Below are 9,628 nucleotides of genomic sequence, written 5' to 3'. Positions count from 1 at the left end.
CACTATCTTACTATAAGGGAGACAACCCTGGAATGTCATTATGATCATATTTTATACTAGTCATCTCCCTTTACAAGTCAGGCGTCTTCTTTTTTTTTTAATTTTATTTTGAGTTTATTTCCATCACAAAGTTTAGTTTTTACTTATTTTGCTTCTGCTTTTGCTGTGCTTTCTTATTTCTAATTTCAGCTTCATTCATGAAGTAAATTTTGCAACATTTCTTATTTTTCTTATATTTTTACTTGACAAAAGAAAATAAAATTTATTTAGAGTAGGAAAGGAATAGTTTATACAATATCTTTTACGCAACTCTCTGTAAATAGGACAACAGAGTAAAAAATGATATTCGTTTTCAACATGAGTACTACACATTTTACAGATACGATCGTTTCTATCAATTCCAACAAATCTACCATTTTCAACTTCTAAATTATGTGACGACAATCTAAATCGAGACATTGTTAGTCTACAGGAACTTTTATCTAACACCGTCAAATATTTTTCACCTGTAATAGTTTTTTTCTCTGTAAGAACAAGTTCAAACTTCCCTGTAATAAGTTGACCAGGGTAAAAAACACCAGTAGGATTGTCTAATACAATTTGAGACAAATCTTGCAGAGCCATGTTTGTTTTGTTTTTTTGTTTCTATAGCCGTTAATGCCTATAAAATAAGATATTTACACTGTCAAGTCTGCATTTGTCATACGATTTAATGTACCATAGTTTAATACGCATAACTGTATCATTACATAATAAGCATTATACGAATAATGCACTATCTTACTATAAGGGAGACAACCCTGGAATGTCATTATGATCATATTTTATACTAGTCATCTCCCTTTACAAGTCAGGCGTCTTCTTTTTTTTTTTAATTTTATTTTGAGTTTATTTCCATCACAAAGTTTAGTTTTTACTTATTTTGCTTCTGCTTTTGCTGTGCTTTCTTATTTCTAATTTCAGCTTCATTTAAGATGGATGTCACCAATAGTGTTCATTACAGTTTATACAGTTTATTTTGGCTAAATCGGCATGAGAAAATGCCTTTGGCCATTTACAATAACTTTCATGATGGCCAAGGCAACAGAAATAAATACAATATAGATATAACACACAAAAACATATATACATCAAACGATTATTTTTACAATATTTCTATAACTTGAAAGTACTTTAAACAGATATTTTAAGGAGCAGCCATATTTGCAAGAAATTCTGCTCTTAATTTCATAGCACATGAAGTAAATTTTGCAACATTTCTTATTTTTCTTATATTTTTACTTGACAAAGAAAATGAAATTTATTTAGAGTAGGAAAGGAATAGTTTATACAATATCTTTTACGCAACTCTCTGTAAATAGGACAACAGAGTAAAAAATGATATTCGTTTTCAACATGAGTACTACACATTTTACAGATACGATCGTTTCTATCAATTCCAACAAATCTACCATTTTCAACTTCTAAATTATGTGACGACAATCTAAATCGAGACATTGTTAGTCTACAGGAACTTTTATCTAACACCGTCAAATATTTTTCAAAAGAAAATTCTGTCTTGAACAAACAGTAAAATTTAAGTTTTGGTTGATTTGTAATTGTTTCGCTCCACTCTTGTACGTATTGATCCCGTAATCTTTGCTTTAATACAAACATATAGTTATTATCAAAATTTGTTTCATTCCATAAGTATCCATAGCCTAAATTATTTAACAATTTTTTCACAGACAAAGTCAAGGAATTATTTGAGTTTAGATTTTCTGACGACTTTAATTCTGAAAAAAATGTTATACATAAGTGAACCTGGACATTTCATTATCTTTAACCATTGTTTCAATGCTCGCTCTTTACATAATACAGACAATGGAAAGCGACCAAGCTCACCCAGCACAGCAGCATTTGATGTCTGGGTTCTAACACCAAGAATTCTCTTGCAAAACGAAAATGAAGTTTATCAATTTCTTTATAATTAGATACTCCCCATACTTCTGAGCCATATAGAAGTATGGGGACTACAAGAGAATCAAACAGTGATAATTGTGTTTTTATATATAGATTTAGTCTACTTATAACTGAAAGAAGATTGTTGTATGCTCTGAGAGCTTGGTCGTTTAGAGCCTGAACAGCAAATTTCATGTTACCGGTATAGTAAAATTTAACACCAAGGTAACAAAAAGAATTAACGATATCTAGCTTAGCACCATTAACATACCAATTATAATTGCATTGCGTTCTTCTTTTCTCAAAAATACATATTTTAGTCTTGCCAGCATTGATTTTAAGGCCCCACTGCAACGAGTATATATAAATGTTATCAAGAAAGGATTGCAAACTATTTGGGTTTGTGGTAAATAGAGCTATATCATCAGCAAATAATAACATATGTACAGATAGTAAAGATAAATCAGTCTCTGTTAATTGTGACACATCAACAACATTTTTTACATCATTAACAAATAAAATAAATAATAGAGGAGAGAGTGGTTCCCCTTGTTTAACACCAATAGAAACATTAAACATGTCAGAAATGGTCAAGTAAGCTGTGTCTTTTACACAAGATTTTACGTTTTGATAGATGGCTTTTACCATTCTAACCATTTTACAGCTGATACCAGATTCTATAAGTTTAACCCACAATGCTTCATGTATAACCGTATCAAAAGCTCGTTCATAATCGATGAACGCACAGTAAAGTTTAGATTTTTTTGAAAGTATTTTCTGAATAATACTATGCAATATAAACACACAATCAGCAGTACTCCGTCCATCTCTAAAACCAAACTGAGATTCATTAAAAACGTTTTCCTCTTCACACCATTTATTTATGCGGTTTCTTAACGCTAATGAGAAAATCTTTGCTAAAACATTGACAATTGTAATCCCTCTATAATTTGAAGGTACCTTACGATCGCCTTTTTTAAAAATAGGAATGATAACGCCTTTACTCCAAGATTCAGGATATTCACCTTTATCAAATATATTATCAAAAAGTTTTACAAGATAAGGAGCAATAAAATCTTTAGAATCTATGAAAAAATCCGCTACATTTTTATCAATGTCACAGCTTTTATGCCTTTTTAAACATGCTATTGTCTTACGTATTTCATCTATACTAAATTTACAATCAAGACTCTCAATCTGTACCGTATCTGTTCTGTTAGAAAAATTTGCAGGGTTAAAAACATTTTCATGCTGTGTATTAGACATATTACTAAAGTATTCAACAAATTCATGTAAACTAACACCATGACTTGCATTACTCGATTTAGTTTTATACTTTTTAATATATTTCCAAAATTGTTTAGTATTAGTCTTGCTCAACTTAGAAAGCGTTTTCTTTTCCTGATAAAAATATTGCTTTTTAGCTTTGCGCTTACTTGCACAAAAAATGCTTCGTGCATTCAAAAACAAATTTCTATTGCGGTCTGACGGATCATCTTTAAACAATCTTTTGCACCTGTAAAATTCATTTTTATTTCGCTTACAATCATTGTCAAACCATAATGACGTTTTAAAATTGGAAGGTTTTCTTGTTGAACTCTTCTTTATAGTTTTACCATTCACTTTGAATGATATATCAAAAACTAAATCAGAAAACAAGTTTATACAAGTATCAATGTCAATGTTATCACACGATAAATTTTTTGTAATGTCATCAAAAGAATATTTATATTCATTCAATAATGAATCAAGTTTATCATTATCGATATCTTCCCATACTATTTTGTCATAAGTTATATCTTCATTTGCAATAGGTTTGTTATTAGTCGCCGGTAGAAACCGGCGACTATATTTGTAATAGTTTAATATTATAACTATGGTAGGAGAAGCCCTTAAAATCTGAAAATAAAAGCATATCAATCATTGAACAATTAAAGACAACAATTATTTTTCAGTAATCACAAAAAATCAAACATATGATAACTTTGCTCAGTGGAATGAAATATGCACATATTGACGTCTTAAAAAGCAACATTACAATTTTCATAAAATGAATCAATAACGTACCCCCAAGGATCAGTCATTGAATATTAGAGATACTATTACTTTTTTCTATTGTCAAGCATTGCTATTTTATAATAAATAAATCATGAATGATATTTGAAATGACTCTTTAGAATTATTTGGTTGTTTATTTTATGAGACCTTTTATATTACATTATTTTATCTAATTATAAACAAATGCTCCCTGGTCTTTCGTAAGAATCACGTGACTACATGTTTATATATGTTGTATATCGTTATAAAATCTATTAATAGTAACAGATTGCTGATAAGACAGGTAATTTGTTAATGGTGGTAACTGATAAGATGTAAATCATTGCAATTTTGTACAGATGATTACATAAGTTATTTTTCATTAATCAGGTTCATACTTTATATCATAAGAGAAACCTGTTTACTTTAAAAATACATTTTCAAAACCTTTTCCTTTCTTCTTGGTAAAGGGTTTAACTTGGCCCTTTCTGTCAAACATTCGACAAGAAAGTTCAATTGTTTAGTTTAGGTTGAACATCCCAAAATAATGTTATGCTTAAGAGGCACATTATTGAAATATATAATGGTAATCGTTGATTTCGGTATATTCCGTCGGTTTCCGTCACGCAGGTTTCCAAAACGGTATGACGTCAGGGGTCCGGAATCGTATTAGATACATAGAAAAAAATAATAAACTATTTTATATATCGTATGTAACGATTGGAATACGTGTATTGATTTCAACTAGATTATATATTTTTTCTATAGCACATAATAATGATGGACAACACTCTTACAGTAAAATTGTATTGTTTCATGTAATAATTAAACATATATATTTTCAAAGTCACTTTGCAAATATTCGATGATCGGTAATTATTTGTCGGTAATTATCTGAATCTGAACTAGTAACCTATACGGATTTCAATGTATGGTACAACAGTATATGTATAAAGTATAATTACAAGAAGAATTACCAGAATAGCACTTGCCTTACAAGCCTCAGTGGCAAACATTACTCAACTCATTGTTCCTCTTATTTTTATACTTGAACCATTAAACTTATATTTTCTTAAATTTATGATAATACAATCATTTTTCTATCCGGCGACTTGATGCTTTAGCATCAAAATCTCTACTTGTCAACATATGAAACTGAAAACGAAATTGGACAGTGATCAGAAAATTCTGAAAGGTCATGAACTTTCATAACATCAATAAGAGAAAAAACATTTGAATCGGCAATAATGTAGTCTACAACACTTGCAGCTTTGCAGTTTCTTATAAGATTATAACATGTAAAATGACCTGGTTCAAGACGGCCATTAACAACATAGACAGCATTTTCTTTGCACAATGTAATTAATTTTATTACCGAAACTATTTATTTGTTTGTCAAAGGAAGTTCGTGATTGGATTCCTATAGGAATATCGTCTTCTTCAGGTAAATTAATAAAACGCTCAAGGTGTATATTTTTCAATCATATCTGGTCTTTCACCAGTTCGAGCATTTAGGTCACCACATATTGTCACATATCCAAGCCGACTATACTTTCTGAAATATCATCAGATATTTGTTTCAAAAAGTCAAATTCGTATAAAGGTGATTCACATTGTTTATATACCTTTGGAATCTTCAGGAGGTATATAACAACCCAACAAAAAAACATACATTTGAACATGCAAACATTGATTTTTGTAATTTAAACCATATTATACCCTTTATTGTTTAATGAAACTAACTCAATTTGGGACCTTTAAATTCACTTCTAAAGTACACAAATTACCCACCACTGTACCTTTTAGCTTTCTTATTATATTTCGGCCTGAGGACATGAAAAATATTCAAAATTATTTTAAGTCAATATTTGATACATTTGAATTCCATGTTCTCTGTCAAAATCAAAATATCAAAGCCGTTCAGAAAGTCCAAAAAGTCATTACAAAGTTAATTTATTTTTAATTCCCTGGATATTCCACGAGAGAAATTTTTTAGCTGCCCCCTCCTTACGTTTTTCTACGCCTGCACACTATCTGTGACCATATGTTGGTTCTGGTCCCGACCTGAAATGTAAGGTTGTTTCCTTCGAGTGCGACGCTCGTTAGAATTGGGACAGGACCTGGCGGGAGACGGTCCACTGTGTAAGATCGATTATCGATATACAGTTTGTATCATATAAGGAAAGCACTGCTGTTTTTATTTTCTTTTCTCGCCTGAACAAGATAAGGGATAAGTTTTTTGGCGCCTCTCACGGATCTCCTGAGGGTATTGGTCACTTACAACCATCATCAGTTCTCAGATAATTTGAGCCTTGCTTTTTTTTTTCACCCCCATCTTATCTTGGTGAAAGTTAAAACTTAGCAACAATTTGGCGTATTTTTGCCAATGTTCATGACTTCCGACACGATGCGCCCTATCAATTTTTATATCTATATGCGGTCAATTATTTCCATCTTGTCAAAACAAAACTTTTAATACTTTCTTCTGTACAATTTTCTTTTTTTCTAGCCTCTCTATCTTTCTCTTCATCAATATTGTAGAATAACAGGTTATCTCTCATTGAGGTCAATAACAATCATTTTTTAACGAATCTTTCTCACGTCTTAGCGTCATCAACTGATTTTAATAAGCCATTACTTTTTTAATTTTTCTGCCTTCAAAGCATTCATAACTTCTTCATTTTTCTTTTTAAATCATCACACATTTTTCAGAGTCAAAGTTTCTGCTTGCTTTTAAAGAAATCGTTCAATTTTTGGTAGTAGTTTTGCCCATAGTGCATAGATTCCTCAAGAGACCATATACGGTTTTCAACTTTTTTCATATTGCTTGAAATTATTAAGAACATCTGACTCTATTTTAATTACAATCAAGTTTAGAAAGCTTTCTTTCTAAAGCGTATTGGCTTGATTTTATTGCATTCAACTCTGCCAATAATGTCAAGAACCTTTGATTGATTTTGAACATTTTAGCGGACTGGATACTGGATGAGGGATTATCTCAAGACTACCAGGCGAAATTGTGGCCGGCTGTTAGAAAAGTGGGAGTCTGCACAGATTGATTTGGAAACCCAATTGTTAAAGTGGAGGATAGTGTTGCCAGAATACTGCTGAGTCCAAGTTGAGGGAGGTGGGGAAAGTCAGATTGTATCCCGAAATAACATTGGCGGCTTGATTTGAGCCATTACCGAAAGACGCTTTTCTGGTTGCTCGCTATTCAAGTTTGGGGATACAGCACTTTTACGTCTCTTTTTGTTTTTATTTTTCTTTTTGCCACTATAAGGAGTATCGTTTGGATTATCCGACATTTAGAAAACATTTATAAAATTCAGGTGTAAAGACAAGTACTGTTACCTAATTATAGTAGTGTATTGTCCTGTTGTATTCATAGCGAAACACGGTGGTCGAAATCTCTATTTTTGCTTAATCCATTACAAATGAAACGTCATAGCTGGATTTCATATTGAGTTAGTAATTACACTTTTGAAACAAGTGCCTAAAACTTTAATTAAGCAATCTGTAATAATAAATGAGCCACGCCATGGCAAAACCAACATAATGCGTTTGCGACCAGCATGGATCCAGGCAAGCCTGTGCATCCGCGCAGTCTGATCAGGATCCATGCTGTCCTCTTACAAACCCTGTAACAAGTAGAGAAACTGATAGCGAACAGCATGGATCCTGATCAGACTGCGCTGATGCACAGGCTGGATTGGATCCATGCTGGTCGCAAACCCATTATGTTGGTTTAGTCGTGACACGGCTCAAATATGTTTTCTATCCCTTTATCGGATTTATAATTGTATTGTTTTTACGAGATCTGCATAAGCTTTGTAGTATTGATATAATGGTTGTTATTTCACATTGTTATACATGGTTTTAAGCAACCTTACATTAAATATTACGCTACATTGTATTTTTTCTTTAAAAGAGTATTTTGCTTAAACAGAACGTTCCTCTTTATTGAGCTGTATGTATTTTATACGTTTATTGGCATATCTAAGCACGGGCCGTTGTTCTATATTCCGAGGAATAGTCTGAGGAGGTTTCCTCCTTGCATGCCAATAGATTCTACGGTTCCTCTTAAATTTAAAAAAGAAAAAGGGGTTTTACGTAGGCGGCCAGTATTCCTAGTAATTGTCCTGGTTTGAAATGTCCTGGACATTGTATGGCAGTTTCGATCGTGATATGCTTGATAAATAAATATCCTTTTTTCTGATATAAAAACTAATGGCAGTATCTTTTTTTTTCAAAATGTAACTTTATGTTTATTTTATTTATTATATATCTATAAAACATAATTTATAAGCTTCTGCTGTTATGCACCAGTACGTAGTAATTTTGTAGCGTTCATTCCGTTTAATAAGGCTTTCATTAAGATTTGTATATCATCATCAACGTAGCTGCATGCAATTACCGTGGATGTCGTGCCAGAATTAGTAAGCATGCCAAAATTTTAAACAGTGCTTAAAGTGTGCCAGAATTTTAAACCGTGCCTGAATTATAAATTGTCATGTTTAAACCTTGACAGACCTTTAAACCGTGTCGAAATTTCAAACTGTCAAAATGCCAGCACGGCATCCACGGTAATTCAGGTATATCCCGACTCTCTATCATCCTGTTCTCCTTACGTTGGCCCAAAAGGATTTCTCGTGGCTACCGGGAACATATTGTATAGGTTACATTAGGTACCCAACAGGCTAAAATATGTCTGTGTTTATTTTATTTTCATTTTTTTTTCAGTTCTATCAAATCAAAACAAACCCATACATTCTACTTATGACAAGTAAATGTGGAGTAAAATATTTGGCAAATCTAGAATAGATAAAATAACCAGAAACAAGGTATCCATTTATGAATTGTGTAAAAAAATATCCACAGGTAAATCATGTAAATACGCGTATTTCGTATATTATTGATAAATAAGTGCTTCTCTTAAGCTTGAAATTATTACATTTAATTTGTAATTAGTAATGTATAAATGAAGTTTATCTTTAAAATTGTGATTTTAACTCACAATAATTTACAGACCTTAGAGCTTATCTTAACTGAACCCGAACTTTACTACGCAAATCAATTCTAAAAGTCTCAAACTTGAACCGCATTCTACATTTGTATCTTTAATTACAACAAGGTGTCTATGTAAAATAATCCTTACCTTATTTGTTGAGTTATTGGTTAATTAATCAACAAGGAATCGTGTTCAATCAAGCTTTGTCAAACTAGCTACACATTTAAATACAAAATAAAACTTTGTTTACCAAATATATCCATTTAAATGTTGTGACATATTAAAAAAACGTAATTATGTTAACTGAATATCGTTAAAAAGAATTCGTGAAACCACATGTGTTTCTTTTTATTTATCGCATGGTTTGGAATTTTTCCTTTGTTCTTATAACCCATTATACTCAGTACACTTCAATGAGCATTTCATATGGAACGCCGTGACTGTCTTATGTAATCAATGTTTTGTTATCTTGTGAAACAATGATATAATTTTGTTGTTTGAGTATGTTAACATGTGCAATTTACATCATGTCTTGTCAAAGGAACATGCTGACTTGTACAAACAGCATGTTAACTTGTCAAATTATTATGATGACATGTGGAGACAACATGCTAACTTGTCAAAGTATCGTGATGACTTGTG

General features: G+C 31.6%; 1 long non-coding RNA gene across 1 annotated transcript; it reads right to left on the bottom strand.

Moving 5' to 3' along the window:
- Positions 1-625: 625 nt before the first annotated feature.
- LOC132718311 (uncharacterized) lies at positions 626-9,367 on the bottom strand. The gene is made up of 2 exons (XR_009624071.1): positions 9,134-9,367; positions 626-661 (listed from the first exon to the last, which is right to left on the bottom strand). It is a non-coding gene; the product is annotated as an uncharacterized LOC132718311 (long non-coding RNA).
- Between the last annotated feature and the right edge of the window lie 261 nt (positions 9,368-9,628).

This window comes from Ruditapes philippinarum, unplaced genomic scaffold (genome assembly GCF_026571515.1).
Source record: "Ruditapes philippinarum isolate M1 unplaced genomic scaffold, ASM2657151v2 ctg9169_1_1_1_1, whole genome shotgun sequence".
Classification (NCBI taxonomy): Eukaryota; Metazoa; Mollusca; class Bivalvia; order Venerida; family Veneridae; genus Ruditapes; species Ruditapes philippinarum.
This window is presented reverse-complemented; position numbering and strand designations above follow the sequence as displayed.